Genomic DNA, 24,388 nt, shown 5'->3' on the forward strand with positions numbered 1-24,388 from the left:
CAGTTATTATTATTGTTGTTGTTGTTGTTGTTGTTGTTGTTGTTGTTGTTGAATTCCCTAGCACCTGTCATGTCACTCCTTTGTTCCAGAGTCTTCATTAGCTCCCTATTATCTAGCAAGTAAAGTCCAGATTTCTTTGTTCAGCATTCAAGGCCTTCTGCTACCTGATGACACCCTATCCTTCTAGCCTTATTCTATATTATTGCTGTACCACATACTCTCTGTTCTAGTAGAAATGGACTTCTGAGCTTACTTTGAACACGTCCTACGTTGTTCCACCCCTGTGTCTTTGCGCATAGCATTCTCCTACTATCTCTCACTTTTTTCATCTATTTAAATATCTCAAAGCCCAACCCAGAAGTTCCCTCAGGTGAGTAGTCTCCTCTCATTCCCCTTATTTGTAATGGCTTTCTCCTCTGGATATTATGTAGCACTTTGCTTTGTGACTCTAACTTGCTACCTTCTATCTGAAACTTTTCATAATCTCTCGTCCCCAATAGTTAGTGACTTGTTTCCCAAAACATGTAATTTTTATTAATTTTGCCTATAGTTTTTGTATGCAGATATACACAACATGTATATATACAAAATCATATATGGATATAAACAATTTTATACGTGTGTTTGTGTGTGTGTGTGTACAAAAACACACACAAACACATCATTTCCCCTGATAGAATGTAAGCTCTCTGAGGACAAGGAATATTTCATTTTTATTTTCCTATCCATTTTTATCTTTGTATCCTGCTGTATGCAAAGAATAGTATTTAGCATAAAGTAGACATTTAATAAATGCTTGCTGACTAATTGATAAGTATAGTATTTGAATTATTGCTGTATCTTATCCCATACTAGAATGTAAGCTTCATTAGGACAGGGTTTGTAGTTTATCTAAATTAGGTTTGGCCATAGCTAACACAAAAAAAACTAGGGTTTATAATAGCAAGCACAAAATAAATTTTTAGTCAATTGAGTCAATCAATCAAAGGAGTCCCTGTCTCAATTAAATCATGAATCTCTAAAGATTTAGAGTTTATGTTTATGTTTCTATATAATGTGTATGTGTGTATATATGCACAAATATATACATAATAGACGTGTATATATATATATATATATCTGTACATATGTGTATATGTATACATACATACCTAAGTGTGTGTGTGTTTATGGCACAGCTAGGTGGCTCAGTGGATAGAATGCTGGGTCTGGAATCAGGAAGACCTGAGTGCTAACTCAACCTTACTTACTAGTTGTGTAACTCTGGCTGGGCAAGTCACTTAACCCTCTGATTGCCATAATCCACTGAGAAGGAAATAATAAACTACTTCAGCATCTTTGTCAAGAAAACCCCATGGACAATATTGGTGTACTATAGTCCCTGGGGTCATGAAGAGTCATATATGACTGAACAATAGCTATCCATTTGTCTATCTATATTCAATCCTCAACATTCTTGTATTTAACTTTTGAAGCTTCAAGCATTTCCATTATTTTATTAGTAACCTCATTTTAACTTTCATGTTGGAAACCGCACACATTCTGGGCTATAGGAGAGAAAAAAATGAGAGATGCAATGTGGGCAAGTTTGTGGAGCAATGGTATCCTACCAGGTGCTCCACTAGTCTTGTTCACCCTACCATTTTAGAGCAAAGAGCTCCGCATGCATTCATTGCATTATTTTCATTGTTTGCCTTTAAAACTCAAATTTTGTGTTGCGGTTATGCACCCCCCCCCAAAGCTTAGTGCAAGTCCTTAGAGTTCTAAGACCAAGTGTGTAGTCAGTGATGTGACTTAGTGAGAAAATAAAAGTGTTAAATAAATTCATGCTGGAATCTCTGCAGCTGCTATCCCTGGAGAGTTCGGTGTTAACAAATCAGTGCTGATGGATTATTTCAAGCGTCCTTCCTGATCTCCAACACCATCCACCAGCTGTGAAGGACAGAGTATCAGAGGTAATGTCAAGATCTCTCCAATATCCACATCTTCCGGCAGTAGTTACTAAAGTCCCAGAAACCTCTTCCTTGGTTTTCAGAGGGCAGCAAGGTAGAGAGGTTTGCAGCAGTGTAGTATACAGTACAATGCACTCACACCACCATCTGACACAGTGAAACATAAGAGTCAGATGCAAAAAAAAAAGTTTTAGTTTTAAGAATTTTATTTTCTCTATAGTATTTATGATACTGTAGATTTCATGTGTTATGAAAAGTGAATATTGTCTGAAATCAAGGGGTATTTATTATTGTTAAGATGTTAGCACGAAAGATTACAGAATTCTAGGGAATTACTAGTGAGAAAAAATGTTTTACATATTACCGATTTGATTTTGTGTACTGCATTTTATGAGTTATTTCATGGTTAAAGTGTTAGGGAAAATGCATATTATCAGAATTAATGTCTTGTCATAAAGAATTGTATGCATAGAAGTATATTTATAGCAATCTCTAGTCAAAGATTATAGTTTTTGGTGGTCGCAGGAGCCTAACCCTCTATTTCCCATGGGTTCGATGAATCAGCCTTCATGTTTTTTTTTTTTTATTTTCACACTATCTTCTAGAAACATTACCCCTGAAAAAAGTTGAAGATTAACTGTATATATGACATGCTTTCAAAAATCCTTTGAAGTATTAAAATATATATATGTATAATATGCTTCTATAATATATGCCTTCAAACATGTTTCAAAATATGTATATGTATATACTGTATACAAAAAATACCTTCAAGTTTATTTGTGTATGTATAAGCATATTATGTGAATGCATATAAATGCATGAAATATATGTATATACATACATGTTACATACATATTTATGTATATAAAAAGTTTAGGGACATACAACTATGGATTTTTTGGTCAGGGTTAGTCTGATAGCTATACAGACAGAATAACTAGCTACCTATGTAGAATGACTTGGGCTTAAACTCCCTATGCCCTCATTTGAATAAGAGAGCTCAAGAAAGACAGTGAGATGCAGTATTTTTTGAAGCTAAGTAGTATGTCATCATCATCAATGCTTTTACTTTGGAATTTAAAGTTTAAACATCATATGTATTATATATATTATATATATACACACATATATATGTAAATTATTTCTTTTTACAGAACCAACCTACAAACTAAGTGGTGATCTATTATTATCTCCATATTACAGATGCAGAAGCTGAGACTGAAAGAGGCTAACTCGAACCTAGTCACACAAATAGAAAACATCTAAGTCAGCATTGGAAACTAAGACTTCCTGACTTCAAGTTCAGCCCTCTGTCCAGATACACCAGGATATCCAGTAATCAAGAACATACCAGATGGCCTGTGCAGTTCATGGTTACTCATTCTTATTATGGGACACCTGAGAGGTACCACAATCCAGGAGGCAAAACAGTTGATCTATGGGAACTTGGAAGTAGCAACTGCTACCCACAGTCCTAACAAGGACACTAGCCTCTTTCATTATGAGATTGTCTATAGATAGCTTATTAAAGCTCTTATTTGTTTTAAGTTTCTCATGACATTGTGATTACGGGGCAACTTTTCTTGAAATAAAGGAGAGGAGGAGCAAGAGGAAAAGTACCCCATGAAGCCTCTGCATAATACATGATTCCAGGTGCAGGTATCTGGTGTTCTCAGGGACTATTCCATTTGTATCTCTGTGTCTTTCCTTCATTCTGTGACTTCCTGGAGGAGCCCAGTGTAGCAAATTGCCTGAGGTCTTTGGAATAGAAAACAATAAAGTATTTGAGCAGGAATGATTGTCACGAGGTCAGCAGCTCCTGCAACTACACTTAAAAACAACTTCCAAGTCATTTCCTAGCCTCTGAGAACTTGATGCAGAAGACTAGTGGAAGTGAACATGTGTCAAGCTAAAAGGGGGCAAAGTAATGACCCACATTGACTCTCAGAAGATAGTCACTTGCCACAACAGAAGAAGATCTACTCATGTATTGGAGAGGATGTTTGGGGTTATGACACTATAAGCAAGAGGGAAGACCACCTCAATTCCAACTCCACAATGAACCTTGTACATGAGTTCATTGTTAATGTTTAATTGTCTCTTTGCCTCAAGCAGAGATGGCAAGATAGAAGATAAAGGGGAGAGGGCACTATTGAATTCTAAATTTAGAAAAGGGAAATCTGAGAATTTGGGTGTATCTGCTACACATGCTGGGCAATGTGTTCTCCCTCATACATAAAGATGATCTACCAGAAAAAGGAAGCATAGTGTTGTAGAGAGGCCAATAGCCTTGGAATTAGGATGATCCGGGTTTGAATCCTACCTTAGACATGTACTAACTATGCAACCCTAAACTAGTCACTTAGATCTTGAGCTTCAGTTTTCTAATCTGTAAAATTAAGGGGTTGGCCCCCAGGACCTCTAAGTTATCTTCAATCTGTAAACATACGGCCTTATGGCAATTGATTGGTAAGAAAGAGATATTAAGTTGAATTTTCCATACTGCTGATTGAGTTTGTAATGGGTTCTCCACACTCTTTCTCATCTTATTTTTTATGGTACACATTTGGAAAAAGGTCATGACTGGGTTCTTGGAGATCATCTAGTACAACCCCCATTTTACAGAAAAGTAAACCAAGACCCAAAGAATTGAAATGACTTGCTCAAGGTCCAGAGATGATAGGAAGTGAAACATGGATGTTAATCCAGGTCCTCAAACACTAAATCCAAAACTAACCCCACTGTACCATATCCAACACAATTTCTTTCTGAGGTATAATACAGATTACTGAATTTGGAATCAGGAGACCTGGGTTCAAATCCAACGTTTGATGCTCTCTACAAATTTAGAAAAGCCATGTCTCCTGTGAGGTCTCAGTTTCATCATCTGTAAAGCCCTACATTTCTGAATTCAGAAAACTTCTTATTTTTCATTTTTAGAGTTTATCTTATCTTGTCTTATTTTATCTGCCTTAATAGTGTTATTTTGAACTGATTTTTTTTAACATTTTACATATATGTATCTTTACTCCCATTCTCCTGTATCTAGACTGCAAACTCCTCGAGGGAAGGAACTGTGCCTTACTTTTTTTGTGTGTGTCCCTTTTACAGAGTTTAGCACAGGAATCATTATTTTCCAATCAAACTGAACTTCTTGTATCTCCCCACAGTTAATATTCTTTTTCCCACCTCTGTACCTCTACCTTGGCTGTCCCCTACATTTTACTCCTCATGTTCACTTTCAAATGCCCTTGCTTCCTCCAAATCACACCTCAGGTCTCATATCCTCTAGGAACCTTTTCTTGATCAAACCAGTTGTTAACACTCCACATCATATCCCTGCAATGATATGCAAATTACTTAGCAAACGCAATCATTTTTATCTGGGTTTGTGTTAGCAACGGTCATGCATGCATGCCTCTATGACTTCGTCTAACTCAGAATGTATGATTTTAACCAGAAAAAATTTATCTGGTTTTCCTCATGTTTTGTTAGTTCTCCATTAGTTGAATTGCTAGCCATACACATGTATTTCATTGCTATCTTTTGTTGTGTTTTTAATTATGTAGATTTTAAGAAAGGATATTATTCCAAGGAGATGTGCAAAATAAGGCAGAGTACTTGATCATTCTGAAATAACTGTTAGAGATATTGCATCAGTTATTGTATGAGGAAAGCAAGGATTTCAAATATCATTCAAGCCCTCAATGACCATTATTCACAAAAGTGTACAGTCAAAAATGAAAAACAATACCAAAAATTGACAAATGATTGCAGTAAAATAGCTTTTAATTAATCCTTAGAAAGGAGCAAAGATCTTTAAAAGGAGTTGGCAGTTGAATGGAATGATTATTGATTCCTCTACAAAGCCCTGTAAAATTCTTAAAAATAGAATCGCAAGATGACTATAATTTTTAAGCTTCTAACCATCGCAATGAAGAAAAAATATCTTTATCATGGGCAAAACAATGCAAAGACTGGAGTACTGAAGATTGGAAAAAAGAATTTTTTTTTTCCCTGATGGACTTTTTTTTCTTTTTTTTCATTTAAGGCTATGCCAAAATTGCTGTCACAAGTCCAGGTGAAGCCATAAGAGCTAGACATAAGCCTAAAAGATCTGGGTATCTTTTTCAGATTATAAAACAACCACCCTCAAAATGCTTTGGGGGAGATTTATTTCTAGATGCCTTAGAAGTCTTGTCACAGTTGTGGGAATTGTGTTCTCTAACAACTATATTGATTTCTGAGAAGAAAAATTATTCTAGAATTATAGAAATTTCTTAATGGAAATTGAATATATAAAATATGACCTTGTGTCGTGCCAAATTCCCCTATGGGTTAAGAAATTTATATAAGAGGTGGGGATAAACATGCTTCAGTATCTTTTGAATTTTCCTGATTTAAACCTCATTGAAAACCTATCTAAGGGTGGGGAATCTGAGGCCTCGAGGCCACATGCAGCCCTCTAGGTCCTCAAGTGTGGCCCTTTGACTGAATCTGGATTTTTTTCTGTGAAGTTTGTTGAGGATCCAGAGGGTCATATGTGGCTTAGAGGCCTCAGATTCCCATGCTGCTATAGGCCATATAAGGCTATCCTTAAAAAATGCCCCCAAAAGTTTGCCAAATGTGACAAAAATCTGATTTCATGATGATGAATTAAAGAATTTTTGTTAAAATCTTGGGAATCCAAAATCAAATCATGTGAAACAAGTGATTGCAGGAACAGCAGGACATATTGCATATTAAAAGCTTGTTTTTAACTCATAAAAATGGTAACATATTTATATTTTTACTATATTATTATATTTATTATAAAAGTCAATACACTTAACTCTTTTGCTTCACCCAGTAAATTTGCAAACCATTCCACAGATATTCTAATGAAGGAAATCCCAACTTTCAGGCTTCTCTTTCCTATTGGACTCAGTGTATTACCTCTCTGAGCTCCCAAAGTGGGGCAGAGCCTTCACCTCATCAGTCTCAAACCCTGTGAACCCATAATCTCCTAGGCAAGCCTGTGACTGGGATAGGGCTGTCTCCTGTATGTGTCTTCTTTCATTTGTTACAGCGCCTTGTGAGATCCCCAAAGGCAGCTGGCATCTTTCCCCTCTTTGTGAGCACCTGAACAGTGGGGTAACAGCAGCAAGAGCAGTTGCAACATGGCAGCTGAGGAGTGAGAGAGAAAGCAACAGAAGAAAAGAGTGATTCTTTACTGATTGGCATTCTTTTTCCTTGTTGGAATAAAACTGCCTGTTCTTTACCACAGTTGTGTTTGTACTCTGGATACCTTTCTCATCTCCTCTCCCTCTGCTGAGACTAACTCCTTAGACTAGGACTAAAATTAGAATGTTGCTCAGAGATCTAAGGTGTAGGTCCTAGAGAAGCACCGGGAGCCTCATTCTCCTAGTGAGGGAACAAGCAATGCCAGAGCAATGAACCCAAGACCAACTGTGAAGTCAGGCAAAGGACAAAGGTTGGCAAAGATCACCTGGCCTAGGGCTACTTGGCCAGCCAATATGAGAGACTTCCCTCATCAGTCTAGGGCTGCTTGAAGTCATCCCACTGGTAATGAAAATGGCTCACATTTACATCGTGTCTAAAGTTTCCAACAAGAACAGAAAATGCCAGTCATTTTGAATTTTGTTTTGCCACTGGATTTCAATGATCCTGGAATCTGACGACTTTGTGAAGCTCTGCCTCACTTAAGCTCAATTCTCATGCAAGTCAAGACATCACCCTGGTGATATCATTGATCCTCTTCAAAAACTCAGAACCAGCAGCAGCAGTAATAACCACAACAACAAAAACAAGGTTTCTAGTAGCTAGATGGCACAGTGGATGGAGTGCTGCGCCTGGAGTAAGGGATAGTCACATTCCTGAGTTCAAATCTGGCCCCAGGCATCTATTAGTTGTGGAAACCTGGGCAAGTCATCAATCCTTTTTGCTTCAGTTTCATCGTATGTAAACCGAGCTGGCAAAAAAAAAAAAAAAAAGGCAAATCACTGCAGCGTCTTCACCCAAGAAAATCCCGAATGGGGTCAAAAAGAGTTAGACATGACTGAAACCACTGAATAACAACAATCAGATGTACAATTGCTTTCCTCCTAACAATTCTAATCTATTCAATGAATTTAGAGTCTACACTGTTTAACGTGACATATATGGGATCATGAATTTAGACTTAGAAAGTACTTTAGATATCATCTAGTCTTACCTCCTCATTTTAAAGACAGGGAAACTGAGCCCCAGAGAGGTGTGTTAACTTGTTCAAGGTCACACAGGTGACACAAATGGCAGAGCATATGATCATATGATATTTCAAATTATCTCTATCTCATATGTATATGAATCTTGACTCCCTAGCTGAACTTTGAGATGTTCAAGGGTAGGAACCATGTCTCTTTCTACTCGATAATTTTTAATAAAGAGTCATTACTCAATGAAAACTACTGATTGATTAACCAGGGCAATAACAGCTATCATATGCCACTTTAAGAATGAGTTTATCCTCCATAATAAAAAAAAAAACCTGAACTGTAGGTACCAAAATTATCCATTAATCTATATTAGCTCAAGTTATGATATAAATTGGGAAGCCATTTTTAATTTGGCTCTTGGAGTGACAATCAATATTAACCCTGATTATAATAACATTGTTCATTATTATAATCACAACGTTGTGATATGCCCTGTTGGAAGGATAAGGAGTGACCATCAAAAGTTCTGGTCAATTCACTATAAATCTACAGATGGAGTATCACTGCTTTTATTGATTGCCAAAGGGCAACTGGAAAGTTCTAGTTAAAACCTTGAGGCTTAGAGAGATTGTGGGGGGGGGGGTGGAATGCAAATCTGACTTCTTATCTGGATCACTTAAAGAGTGACAGACGGAGTAAAAGGAAGAAGCCAAGAACAGACAAGGGAAAGGGGCCAGGAAGGGCAAGTTAACACATTAAGAGTTTCAGCCCATTTACGTGTCATTTCCAAAGAATGTCTGAGGCTTTCTCTTCCTATAGAAGCTTTCAACCAAGATACAAACCATAGGTTTTGATCTAAAAGAAAGAAAATTGATGCAGCCCCATAGGTTTTATCTTGCTAGTTAAGCAAAGCTAAGGCAACCTCAGACTTTTATTCCTATCACTAGTTCTCCAAACTGCAGGGTTTTAGAAAAAAATGTTCTCCAGTTGTCCCATTGTTTCTCACAACCCCATGTAGATCTTTACATTTTAATCAAATTTCACTCTTTAAAATACTTTAATTTCTTAGCAATTTATGAAGACCTAGAATGATTCTATTTGTTTGATATATTTGTTTGGTTACAGAGGGAATCTTGTTCAGCCAGGGATTGAACTACATGTCCTTTGAGGTCTCTTCAAAGTTTGAGGTTCTCTTTTTCTGTATTTGTAACTTCTGTATGAAATATTTTCTATCATCTCTTGCTAGTTCTTGTTAATAATTTCCCCCCCAAATGAACAACAGCTGACATAGACACTGCCATCACCCCCAACAATGCAATTGAGTGGTTATAATGACTACTTATGTCTCTCACAGCAGGGCCTGGGCTACTGCTATAATGTAGAAAAAGTATCAATCTACTTCCTTAGAGTGGACTAAGTACATAGGCTTATAGTCCACTTCCTGGAGATGAGAATGACAGGGGTTCTAAATGACCTACAGATCAAAATACAGAATTCCGTATCACCAGATTCCAAGATGACAACAGTCTTGAATAATAAAATCTATTAAGCACTTAATAACTACTATCCTGTATTTAGAGAGATTTAAGATTTGCAAAGCACTTTCTTCACAGAAATCTTGTGAGGTCAATAATGCAAGTGATGTTAATGCCCATTTTAAAGGTGAGGAAATTCAAACTCAGAGAAGCTAATTAAATTATTTATAAATAGTGAGTGTTAAAATCAGTTCTCCTGACTCCACATCCAGCAAAGTATCTACTAAACCACACTTTACCTACTATGTTAGGCACTTAATAAATATTTGTTTTTTGATTGACTGATAAAGCATTACTAAATACCATTCTGCTACACCTTAAGGACCATGAGACATTTCCTCTGACTTGAAGTTGAAGCTTACTATATGTATTATCTCTACCTACACTCTGTGCTGTCTTTACCTACTTTGCATGTTCCTTCTCTACCTACACTCTATGTGTTGTCTCTACCTATTAGAATATGTTCTACTTGAGAACAGAAATTATCTCTTTTTACTTTTTGTATCACCAAGGCTTAGTACAATGCTTGGAACATAGTAAGTGCCTATTCAATTTTCTCATTCATTCATTTATTCATTCATTCACTGTAAAATCTGAAAGAAACAGAAGTCATGTTTCTGAAATCTAAGCACTTATGTTTTAATTTCAGAGAAAAGAACACACATGAAATAACTAGAGACTATAAAACAGAATATCATCAAATGTTAATTTACATAGTCAGACCATGTACCATAAGAATGCAGAGAAAGGAAATATAAATGTGCACTGCAGGATTCATAGAAGGTTCCATAGAGAAACTGAGGAGGAGGGTCTCACGCTGGCCTTGATTTGGATACATGGTGATGGAGGTAGGGGGGAGTTAGGGAGGGTGCACAAATAAAAACAGAGGCCGAAGTCATGCGCACATAGCATTTCAGGGCTGGAATAGACCTTAGAGATCATCTAATCCAATTCTCTTATTTTATAAATGAAGAGACAAAGTGGAATGGAGATGAGTGAAGTCACCTGCGTAGTGTCACACTACTAGTTAGTGGCAAAAAAAACCAGGCCTTTTGCCTCTGTCGGGGACTTTTTCTTTTCTTTTTAAACCATGATTTATTGATGTCCTTTGGGATTTTTAAACATCATAAGCATTTTGGGATATATCTCATATACATGTCTAATGAGCACTCTTCTTATACCAAAAAAAATTATTAACCATAGCAAGCTGACTTGATGACGACGCCTGTATGATACTCTATGCAGTATTTTACACTCATAATTTCTCACCTCATTAATGAAAGAATGGAGATGCTCCGTCACCTGTTCTGGAGCCAAGATCGGTTATGATAATCATTCAGAATTCAGCTTTGTTTTAATGTTCTTTTCGTTTACCTTATTTTTGTCATCTTGTATACTGTATTTTCAGTGCAATTAGGTGGTATATCAAATAGAGTTCTGAGCCTGGAGTCAAGAAGACCTGGATTCAAAACCAGCTTCAGATATTTCCCAGCTATATGAGCCTGGGCAAGTCACTTAACTGCTATGTGCCCCAAGCTCCTTGATTGTAAAATGAGCATAACAATAGCACTTCAGGGTTGTTGTGAGTATCAAATGAGTCAATATTTGAAAAATTACTTAGTGCAATGGCAGTCACATAAGTCACTTAATAAATGATTATTCCCCTATTCTCTTTTTATTGTATTTACTTGTATTCTACTTCTTTCTCTCTATCAATTTGTGCAAGTCTTCTAATGTTTCCCTGAATTCTTCATCTTATTCATTTCTTATGGTACAATAATATTCCAGTATTTTCATATAATACAATTTATTTAGCCATTTCCCCAGTAGAAGTGATGGGGTTGGGATTTAGACCCAGAAAGGAAAAACCCTGGACTTTCCCACATGGTCAAATCTCTGGTGTTCTCCTGAGGCTATAATCCCATCAACTGGCCTTTCACTGTGGCTACACCCAATCTCCCAATTCTCTGTTACCCTTAACCTAGCCTAGCCCTCCATCATTTTACCTCCTTATGGCCCCTAGCCATTTCCTAACCTTAATCCTAGCTAGGCTCCGTTCTCTCTTTGCCATGTGGTCCAGGTCCCAGGAGTTCTATTCACCCCAGCTTACTGATTACTCCCATTCAGAACCTCCTTAGACCCCTCTTCTAATCACCCCAAACTACTTGGCCACTCCTAGATCCCTCCCACAGTCTTTCTGTATATAAGGTCCATCTTGTCTCCATTAAAGTGCTCAGATTCCTGTAATCTAGCCAATACCTAACAGATGCTCTGATTCTTATAATCTAGCCACTGCTCAGATTTTTACCATCTAGCCAATAGCTCATAGATGCTCAGATCCCTTAAGAGCCTGGCTAATATGGCAGATTTTTAATAAACCGTATCTTTGACTGAAAAAAGGCTTGGGTCAAATTCTTTAGGCAGGACCCATGTCCTGTGATTTTGTGATCCCAGCACCTCTAAACCTCTAGACCTCATCAGAAGGACATCCATTTTGTTTCTAGGTTTTTGTTACCACAAAAAAAGTGCTGCTATTCATGAAATCAATACAAACACAGAAGACCGAGAGACATTCACCAATAGATTATTGGTCAAAGGATATAAACAGTTTTAAAAAAAATTACAAACCATCAGCAACTTTATGAAAGATGACTCCAACTCCAATAATAAAAGAAATAAAAATTGATACAACTGTGAGGTATCACCTCACACGGAACAAATAGCCAGAATTTGAAAGAGTTGATATTGGATGGGCCATGGGAAGAGATGTATACTAATAAACTGCTAAAGAAATTACAAATTGGCCCAACCATTCTGGACAATGATTTAAAACCATGTGAAAAAAAAAAGGTCACTAAACTATTCATTGCCTTTGACTCATAGAATTGATTCTTGGCCATAAACTCTAAGGTAATAAAAGAGAAAAAGAAGGCCTTCGTATGAACCAAAATATTCAGCAGTCATATCTGCACATAAGGAAATTATTTTGGCAGCTGTGTAGAGAATAGGTAAGAGGGGAGAGAGATTTGAGGCAGGGAGATAAAATAGGAGGCCATAACAGTCATAGGAAGACAGGTGATAGCTAACCAAGGTGGTAGTTGTACGAGTTGAGAGAAGGATTGGGGACCCAATGATATAAATTTGAAATAACAAGATTTAACAACTCCTTGGATCATTTCAATGAGGGAAGGTGAGGAATCAAGGATAACACCAAGGTCACAAACCTGGGAGACCAGAAGACAGCCAATGATAGCTAATGGTTTGCATGGCCATACAACCCCTGGTTGATTTTCTTACGGCAAAACCAGAAAGAAAGAAAAAAAGTTTGAAGGCATTTATTTTTACAACATTTCAAATGCCACAAATGGAAATATATCAATCTGTTTTGGGCCCAGAGCAAGGCCTGTCCTAACAAAATGATGAAATGGATAACAAACTTGTCTTAGTTATGATTGTTTTTCCTACATGCACCATCCCCCCAGCCTTTCACTCCTTGACTAATGCTCTTGTACTATGCTTGATACCCACTAATTGCCATGAATCTGGTTGTTCAGCCAACTCCACGAAAAATACCTGTCATTTATTTTATTCATTCAGGGCCAAAGATGTTACTAAACTAAAATGATAAATTGATTTATGCTAATAAGAAAACAAGACAATTTTAGAAATTTAAGAAAGAGATTTAGGGGCAGAAGGGCCTTTCTGAATAGCCCTAAAATCATTCCTCAGAGGTAGTCTATGAAAAAGAGACTTAGGTCACATCTGATTGAGGAGCCAAATGGTTTCAGGGATAGAGTACTAGACTTGGTGTGAAGAAGACCTAAATTCTTGATCCCCGTATAGATATTTATCTGTGTGATACTAGAGTCACTGTCCTTTCTCTTTCTCAGTTTCCTTGTCTATAAAATTGGGATAATAATATCTGTGGTACAAACCTCACAATGATTTTTTTTTGAGATTTCTGTGAGATAATCTGTACAAAGCATGTTACAAGCTTTAAAAATATTGTATACATGTCAGTGATTAGTATCTTCCCATCTCATAATTACCTGGCTCCTAACTCTTCTGTATTCATCTGTGAGGACATAGGAAAACAGCACATAGTTCCCCAAGCGTCAGACAGAGTTCATAAGCAGGAAATCCAAACATTCAGTTCTCCACATGGATTGATTGGGGATTCAGGTTACAAGGCAGCATCTCCAAGTGCTGACTTCTGCTAATATGTGTTCTTAGTGGTAAGAAGCAGAGTCATTCCCCAAGACCTAGAGCACTGTATACTATGTGTCCACTTGTCCTCCAAACATTATCTGTGAACATCTGTTTCCAGAAGGCATTTGGGGAAGGCTTCAAAAGGGGTAAAAAGTGGCTACTCTCCCCAAAGGGCACCATTCAGTCTAAAAGGATAGAGTGAGGGTTATTGATGGGAAGTCAGGCCTAGGATTTCCTTGGGTATATGACTGTTAGCCTCAAGCCTTTCTGTTTCTTTGTTAGTACCATGGTAGCAGCTGTCCCCATGACTGCTGCTTCCCTTACTGGCTGTTTCTATGCAGCAACTGCTGCCTGGTTCCCATAGCAGTGAAAGGGAATCACTTGGGAAATATTGAGATTTTACTCCAGACTGGCCTTATGCATAGACCAGGGGAGCTTTTGAGGTATACTTTACATCATACCATGTAGGCCATCTCCTAGTTTGCCCAAAGTGACCTGCCTTGCCCCCTGACAATGATAACTAAATGGTTAATTGCTAATTAACTCTTCAGTTGTGGTGCCCTTCCTAAGGGCATTTGCATGTTAATATATGAATTTTTTTTTTTTTTTTGCTTTTCGGTGAGGGAACCAGGATTAAGTGACTTGCCCAGGGTCACACAGCTAGTGAGCATCAAGTGTTTGAGGTTGGATCTCATATATATAAATATATATATATATATATGTGTGTGTGTGTGTGTGTGTGTGTGTGTATATGTGTGTGTGTGTGTGTATATATATATATATATGTGTGTGTGTGTGTGTGTGTGTGTATTTTTTTTGTGAGGCAATTGGGGTTAAGTAAATTGCCCAGAGTCACACAGCTAGGAAGTATTACGTGTCTGAGGCCAGAACTCAGGTCCTCCTGACTCCAGGGCCAGTGCTCTATCCACTGCACCACCTAGCAGCCCTTAATATATGTATTTAAATGACTTAGTCCATCATGGTAATTAAGCCCCACCTTGAATTGGAAAATAAAAAGCAGGAACTCCATGAGGGCATCTTTCATTTTTTTTTCTGATTCCCATTATCTTAATAATATTGCACACATAGTAGACACTTTGTAAATGCTTTTGCTATGTTGTTGTTGTTGTTGTTGAATTGCAGATCACAGTTGCACAAAATGTCCCTGATGTCATTGTCCAGTCTGAGTAAATAAGTCCTAAAAGAGTAACTTACTTCCTCCCTTCGTGGATCCCTTCATTGTCCCCCAGACTCATCCTATATATATGTTGCCACAATCAAAAAGTGAAAAACGTACTGTGGGGTCTTTCTTTCTCTCTTTTACTTCCTTGTGCTAGATGCAAAGTTGTGGTATCTAAGGGACAAAGGCTATGAAGGGTTTAGGGATTTTTCTTATACAATTTCAATCTGTTTTCCTTCCAGATAGTTGTTGTTGTACTGGATAGAACACTGAACAGGGTGTCAGGAAGATTTGAATTCAAATTCAGCCTTATATATTTACTAGATGTGTGACCCTGGGCAGGTCTGTGCCTCACCTGTTTTTTTTGCCTCAGTTTCCTCACCTGTAAAATGGGATAATAATAGCACCTACCAAAGAGGATTGTAGTGAGAACCAAATGAGACAGTATTTGTAAAAAGAACTTAGCACAGTACCTATATAGTAGATATTTTATAAATGATTATTCTCTTTGCCTTCCCCTTTTATATACAGCACTCCCCACATTCCGTTTCCATACCTTTGCACTAACAATCACCTATACCTGGAATACACTCCCTCTTGACCTCCATCTCAAAAAATTTCTACCTTCCTTCAAGACATAGTTGAAGTGCCATCTCTTAATTGAATTTTTTCCTGATTGTCCATGGTTACTAGAATCCTTTCTCCCTATCCCCCCTCATATGTATTTTTTTTAATCTGTGTCTGTATATAGAGATACATGAGCATATTTATTCAGGTTATCTCTCTAGAAAGAACATCTATTTCTTGGGAGTAGAAATTGTTTCACTCTTTGTTTTTTATATCTCTTCCACTGGGCACAGTGCTTAGGATATTGTAGGCATTTAATAAATGCATGTTGATTAACTAATTGATTCTGCTTATGGAACTGGATCATGTTAAAATATAACTACACCTGAAGGAATAACATGTTTGTCCATCCTATTAGTCATTAACATGTTAACAAAAGTAGTTTATTAGTAACTACCTAATGTTTAATCAGCTAATTAATGATCATTAGTTTATCAGATCCTTTTTGGGTGACAGCTAGCTATGATAAAGTAGACAGTAGAGAGGTCTATTGGATGCCAGAAGGCACTGATCACCATAACATAAGAAAGAAATCCTGAAATGGGAGATGGGGAGAAAATAATCCAATTGGATTTGGGGTAGGAGGAACAGAAGGCAGTCCAAATCCTATACAGTCAAATGAGGGGGATGATGAGGAAGAGTCTTCCCCGAGATTCAAACCTTTCCTCTAGATGGTTTGGAAGGAAATGGGGCCTAAGAAAGGGAGACAATAGCAAAAGGACTCTTAGGAACAGTCCTGCACCACAAATAAAGGTCCAGATGTGACAGGCCCTGCATGGTAAAAATTCAGCCTGCAAGGAAGGAACAACACCCCTTCTTTGAGTTCAGCATTTTGGAATAAACTCCCGTTGGCCCTATGCTTGTGAGGACTCTTAGACAGTAAGTCTCATAAATGAATATTAATGTCATAGAGACCTATTAGAACTCTGATAGCACATTTTGTGTTTTTATTCAGTGAAAGCAAATGTAAGAATTATTTTCAAACAAATAAATAATCAATCAACAAGTACTAATTAAGCCTCGACAATGTAGGCATTGTATAAACAAAAACAAAAATTAACCAGTCCCTGCTCTAAATTAGATTACATTCTTTAGGAGGAAAAAACTATGTATAAAAGTTCATACAGAATAAACACAATAAAAATACAAGATAGTTTAGGGAGGGAGGGCATTAGCAGTCTGGTGGAGGGGAGTCAAAAAAGGCATCCTGTAGAACAATGGTGTCAAACTCAAATAGAAACAGGGGCCACTAAACTGTAAAGATTTCACATATGCCAACTTAGAAAAACACATATTAACATGTTTCATTATATTTTTATTCATTTTGCTAAATATTTCCAAATTACATTTTAATCTGGTTCTGGCCACACTTAGAAATATTGTCTCTGCTACAGAAGGTGGTGATTGAGCTGAGTCTTAAAGGAAATAAGGAACTCTGACCTAGAAGAGCAGAGGGAACGCATTCCAGGTATTGGGAGGGGGGAACAGATACTGCAAGACATAGAGATGGAAGGTGGAGGGTTGTGTGTGTGAAAAATAACACAAAGGCCAGTAGAGCCAGACCACAGAGCGTGAAAAGAGTGATAGAGAACAAGCTTGGGTAGCTAGATTGGAGCCAGCCTGTGAAGGATTTTAAAAGCAAAAGAAATTTATACTTGACCCTAAAGGCAATAGGAAACCACTAGAGTTCATGGAATAATGATGTGTTATATGGTAAGATCTGTACCCTGGAAAATCATATTAGCAATTGTATACAGAATAGACTAAAGTGGAGAAAGACTTGAGACAGGAAGGCTAATCAAGAGGCATCTGGGTGGTGCAGTAGATAAGAGTGCTAGCCCTGGAGTCAAGAAGATCTGAGTTCAAATTTGGTTCTAGAATTTTCCTAACTATGACAGCCTAGGCAAGTCACTTAACTTCTGCTTGCCTCAGTTTTCCCATCTGTAGAATGTAGGTTAAGGGGTAATAATAGCACAGGGTTGTTGAGAGGATTGAATGAAATAATATTTGTAAATACAGTTTACACAATTTGTAAACACTGCTAAACACAGTGCATGGCACATAATAGACACTATATAATTGCAAAAGTTTATGAAGGTCTGAATTAGAACAGTTGCTACATAAGAATATTTGTGAGAGAGATTTTATGAAGGTAGAAGTGATAAGATTTGGCAACTAATTAAATATATGGCATGAGGGAGAATAAGATATAGAAGGTAAAACCAAGTTTGAGAACCCAAGGGACTGGAAAGATGGTGATGTACTTGACTGAAAAAGGGAACTAAAGAAGGGTAGTTTGGGAGTAAAGGAAATGAGATCAGTTTTTGACATGATGAGTTGGAGTTGTTTATAGGTCATCCAGTTTGAAATGTTCTGTAAGTCAATGTTAATGAATAATTAGGGATCAGGAGAGAGACTGAGACAGGTTATATAAATTTGAGAGTGTTCTGCATGGAGATGACAACTAAACACATGAAAGACTTTCAAGTAAGAGAGAGAGAAGAAAATAGAATCCAGGATAGATTCTTGGAGTTATATGGATGATGAACCAGCAAAAGAGAATAAGGAATTTGGATGCAGATAGGAAAAGAACCAAGAAAGAGGAGTCACCTAAAAATCCAAACAGGAGAGGATATCCAGGCAGACAAAAATGGTGGCTAATAATGCCAAACGCTACATAGAAGTTGAAAAGGATGAAGACTGAAGAAAGGTCACTGATTAAGCAATCACTAGCAACTATGAAGAAGTTCAAGTTGAGCAATGAAATTAGATGCCAGATTGTAAATGGTTTGAAAAATGATGGAAGGGAAAAAAGTCAAGGCAAACAAGTGTACATGACTATATACAATTTTTTCTACAAGTTTGACTATGAAAGGGAGCAGAGATATAAAATGATAGTGTGAGGGTTTGATAAAGTCTAATTAGTTTTTTGTTTTGTTTTGTTTTAAGGATGGGGATGGCTTGATCTTATTTATATGCAACAGGGAAGGAATTAGTAGATATGTAGAGATTAAAGATTATAGAGAAAGGGGATGATTGAGGTGACAGTCTTCTGGAGAAAATCAGAGACGATGGGACCAAAGACATATATAAAGTAGATGCCCTAAACAGGTAAAAGTGCCATCTCATTAACAGACACTAAAGTATAATAGAATAGAGTGGGGTGTATCGTAATAGGGTTTTGAAAAAATAAAGAGAAAGGAAGAAAAGAGAGCTGGAGTGAAGGTGGAATTCTTCTTCAGAAGAAGCCAAAAGGAATTTAGACTTACATCTGGTGACCAAAGTGAATGATAGAGCTGAGGAATACAGTGTTTCATAAAAAATGAGCTGTGATTATCTAGTAAAGAGACTAATTTTCCTCCATTGTTCAGGAAACTAACTCTGAAGGTGATTCCCAAAGGGAAGTTTCAGGTCTATTTGTTTAAAAAAAAAAAACCTCAAATATTCAAATAAATTTTAAAAAATGAATAAAAAGTGATATAAAAGAAATTCTTTCCATCCTCTAAGTAGCTTACAATATACTATGATATGTTGGGCTTAATTAATTATAAAGAGAAAATTAAATGGCACAAGACAACATTGTGGTAAGTGCCCTAAGTTGGTGTTTCATGAAAGTCAATACTACAGGAGTTCAGAGGCAGTAGTGTTTGTTCTGATGTGGTCACAGAAGGTTTCATGGGGGATAGGTCTTTATCAGGGATTCAGAGATGGGTAGCGTTTGAATTGGTAGAGAGGGTGAGAAAGTATTAATCACTACATGCATAATGAATTCAAGGATTAAAACAACAAGTATTTATGAAGCTCAGGCTATGTGCAAAATATTCCTCTCTTTACATTTGTAGACAAAGTCAAAAGCACCCAAAATGGTCATCTTTCTCCTAAATCAGGAAATTCCCTTTCCTTGGAGACTTAGATGGGACAAGTATGACAAAGCATATATGTGTAATAGTTCCTGTAGCTGTCATTAGCAGTTTTTATCCCTAGAGCAATCAACACAAAGCAAACCTTCAGTTTAATCTTGGGGGGTAAGGGGAATGGAGGGTGGATTCCAATAGGATTCCAATGGGCTTTGGCTGGGGCTGGGGGATGGCTTCTACTGAGATCAGGGCAGTAAGGATAATCGGGTAATTGCTTATCTGATTATTGCTTATTTTGGACAAATTTTCCTACTAACTAGGTGCTAAGCTTCTTTGTTCCTATGCTGCTGGTGAAGGACTGAAAGTATCTCCTCTAAATTTTGGCATGCTAGAATAAAACCCAAATCACACCATCCTAGTAATGGCTCTAGTGGCTCCTGAACACTGATCCATTCTAATTCCAAAAAAAAGACTATTACACTCATGGGTTTAAGAAGATTAAAACATTTTAGAGAAAAATAATAGGCTCCAGTAGGGAAAAGACTGACTAGAAATTATGCTTCAATATTTTCAGGTAGTCCTGGCATTAAAAGGCTTCATAAGGAACCATTAAAATGTAGAGCTAGAAGACTAGTCTAATGATTGCCAAAAGAATCACGCTGTGGCTGCAGAATGAAACCGCCTGAATTTCCAGCAGCTCATAATGGATCGTACAGTTATGGCTTCACATGAAAAAGTAATGTATGGTACAAAAGATAACGAAGAAGAGTGCAATACGGTCTGCACGCATTCCTGGGTTTATAGCCAATCAACTCCAGTATTAAAATCCCAGCACACTTAATTAAATGTCTCATTTTGAGGAGCGTGATGAATAAGGGTCATGAAATGGTTAGCGCTGGGAAGTGAAAGTCAAGTGTCCTCAGTTCTGTTCAGAGCTTGGTCTCTGACTCAGGGTTGGGATGGGCCAGGCATGGAACAGAACCACTTACCCACCCAGGCTAATGACCTTGGCTTAGAACTTAGAGATCTCTCTGTAAAGAAATAGCTGCATGCCTTGAAAATGAAGAGGGAGAAAACTGTGGATCATTGGGGCCTCCAGGGGGGTGGGGCCTGTTCTCTCCTGGTTTATTTTATCGACTTGTGGGAACACAGTTTGCTTAACCTAATGTTGGCTTCTCTCAGTAGGCACATTCTATATTTTTGAATCTAGTTTGCAAGGAGAGTGGGGAATCGTCCATTAAGTTGTACTGTGGCACTTGTGTAATATTGTGTTTGTCCTCAGAAGGAGAATTAAGGGAAAATGGAGGATATAAACCTTCAGGGGCCTGTCAAGCCTAGTTCTTTTTACTAGCTCTGCAAATGTTACTTATTTTGCATGTTTTAGCACTCTTACCACTTCCATAGTTTCTGCTATTCTCCATCCTATCACTTACCTTGCCACTTCTTACTCCATAGAGTTCTCCATTTAAGACTGCCTTCATTTTGTAGGGCCCCATACTCCAGAGCTTTATCTTCTCTTCTGGCACTATCAAATTTTATCTTCCTTATATCTCATTACCTCAAGGGCTGACTAAGTGACTACCTTACTCATCTCTGATGAACTAATTAATACTTAAGTGTTCCTCTTTTATTACCCTTTAATTTATCGTATGGCTCCTCCCAGGTATATTTGAATTTTAACAGGGACTCCTGATTTTACAAGGCCTCAACCCAAAGGAATTACTATCTAAAAGCAGAAATGTCAAATTCTGGGTCAGACTAAGAGGAGAGGAGTTTGGGTACAAAAGGACCCTATGATTGCATGTAATAAATCCCACCACATTACTACTCTGCCTTTATATGGGAAAAGAAAATTTCCTTTGTAATGAGTGTCTGGACCCCCAACTGAGCATCTGGAGATTTCAATCTAGCTGAATCTTATATCATAGATTTATAGGACTGATAGTTGAAAGGGAATTTAGAAATCAACTAATCCAACTCCTTTATATTCAAAATAATAAAAGACTGTCAATAGCAAAGCTAAGATTAGATTGTAGGTTTTGTGACTATAGATATGGGAAAATTCTTTACTCAGATTCTAAAAATTCTGGTCTAGGCTACAACAACGCGTTCAGCTTCCTGAGTGAAGACTCAACTCTGGCAACCAAACCCTGTTCTCTGGTGGGCTCAAACCCTTCCTTCATTTTTTTTTTTTGCATGTAAGACAATTGATTGTGCTATTCCCACACCAGCAAACCATTAGATTGGCTGTTTTTGTTTGTTTTGTTTCATTTTGATGGGATTGATTGAGTCATCCAGTTGTTTTGGAGTTGGGGAATGAGAAGTGGGGAATGAGGCAGAGCTCAAGACTGTTCAGATTGTCTTCTACTTAGAACATGCCTTTTTCTTGGCTACACCCCAAAGGCCAATCCTACCATCTAGTGATGATCATTTCACTGTATGGCTAAGTGAAACAGCTCTCCATGTACCCAATGATGCTTTTTAATTATAAGCATAAGTGTCTGCCAAGTCTCAATCAATAGTGGCCTTAGATATTCAAAGGACTACAGAGGAAAACAGAGAATCTCCAAGAAACTGAACAGGAGAAATAATCATTAGATGTTATTAAACAGATGACCAATGGAAGCATGTCTTTTGTATAAAAGCCAATGTTTCAAGCACTTTATTGATTCATTCTTATAACAATTATGCTACATGCAGGAGGGAAAGCAAGCAAAAGAACAGAGGAACAACAAATCTCAGACAGCTCTTCATGCCTCAAAAGACACATAAGTGCCAAATGTTCACACTCGGATGGGCAATCTGTTCAGAAAGTGGCTCGACAGGGAGTTGTGCTTTGATATATCCTGTCGAACTGCGTTTTGTTTAATCATTCATGGTAAAGGATTTGATGTTAATGCTTCTGTTGCTTACCCTGGGCTCCAAGAATTAATATTGGCCATGCTGCCTGGCCTCCCTTTCTTCGTATGCTCGGCCTCTTCAGACAAGATTGCCATCTTTTGTACATTATTTATTAAAGTGTGATAAGGTGAAGTAATTACATTATCAGATATCCCTGTCGAATTTGAGCAATAAGGCACCTTAATAATAGCTTAAGACATCTTGGAAGGAGGGTATAATTACCACAAGACAATCACACTCCTGGGGATTATAGGAGCTTGGATACATGTCTTCCCTCATAATGCCCTAAGGATGTGATTATCTCAAAAAAAAAGGAAAAAAAAAAGGAAAAAGAAAGAGAGTATGCATGAGAAGGGAAAGAAAGAAATCCACTGAATAATGTTGTATGCTGTTATACAAAATTTATAGGAAAGGGCAAAAGTGTATTTCATATAAGGATGTGATGTGACAGTTCAGAATATTTGAACAGCAATTTCAAATGAGCTGAGCTATTCATGTAAGTTAACCTGTTCCTTCAGAAAGCTCCTCAGCCACTCAAAGCCATTTTGTAAAACCAGATTGAGCTTGGAAATGCATTAAATTTGTAGCATAGTTTCAGGACTGAGAAAATGGTCTGATGGAGCTATTCATTTTTAGTTGGCTTGCTTGACACATGAAGTCTTCCATTCTTCAGCCAGCTCTCAAAGAGACTTACATGATGGACATTTGTGCTCAAGAGCTGACCAGAGTCTTCCAGGAAGCTATTGCAATTCTAAGCCAAACAGCATCTGAATGACAATGGAAACCCACTTGGAGTTGTCCAGCCAAATTTGATGGATAAAAGAGATAGAATGTGAAGATAAAGGGGATAGAATGAATAAGAAGCATGACTGCTATTGATACTGCTACTACTATTACTACCACTACTATGACTATGACTACGACTACGACTATTACCAGTATTATTAATAATAATAATAATAATAGCTAGCATTTATGCAACACTAAGGTTTGTAAAGCACTTTACATGTGCTACCTTGTTTGAGCCTCACAACAACTCTTTGAGATAGGTGCTTTTTTATCCCCATTCTCCACATGAGAAAATTGAGGCTGAGAGAGCTTAAGTGACTTGTCTAGGATCACACATATAATAAGTATCTAAGGAAAAATTCAGATTCAGGTCTTCCTGATTTCAAGTCACATATTCTATCCACTATATCACCTACCTTGCAATTTAGTTGTGATTGAATAATTTACTGGATTCAGAATATTTCAGGAAGATAAAGTTTCAATGAATTCCCACCAAGACAATCTTCTGAGCAAAATTCTTCAGATTTTGAATCTAGGTTTCATAGGTCAAAGGTGAAGATAGATATCTAGGGAAAATCTAACTCAACATGTCCAAAGCTCAATTTATTATCTTGCCACCTAAATCTTTTCCTCTTCCAAATGTTTTTATTTCTGTCAGTTCTATTATCATTGTACCTGTCGCCCAGCTTCCTAATCTCAGTACTAACCCAAATTCTCACTTTCTTTCACCTCATATATTCATCAGTTGTCAAATCTCACTATCTTACTCACCTCCACAATATCTCTCACATCTGACTCCTCTCCACCCACACAGCTCCCTCCTTAGTTCAGGACCTCATCACCTCACATCAGGATTGTTTCAATCACTTGCTGATTTGTGTCTCTACTTCAAGTCTCTCACCACTTCAAACCATCCTGATCTCATATGTAAAAATAATTTTTCCTTAAACACGAATCTGACCATGTTAGTCACCTACTCAGACAATTCTAGCACCTCCATACTGTACCTAGAAGATAAAAAAATCCTCCATTTATAAATTTTAATGTCTTTTATAAACTGTCCCCTAATCTTCCCAACTTCATTGGACATAATCCTTTATTCCCTGTATTTTTCAATCCAGTTAAAATGGCCTTCTTA

The sequence above is a fragment of the Vombatus ursinus genome, unplaced genomic scaffold, assembly GCF_900497805.2.
Source record: "Vombatus ursinus unplaced genomic scaffold, bare-nosed wombat genome assembly UNPS02014791.1, whole genome shotgun sequence".
In the NCBI taxonomy this organism is placed as follows: domain Eukaryota; kingdom Metazoa; phylum Chordata; class Mammalia; order Diprotodontia; family Vombatidae; genus Vombatus; species Vombatus ursinus.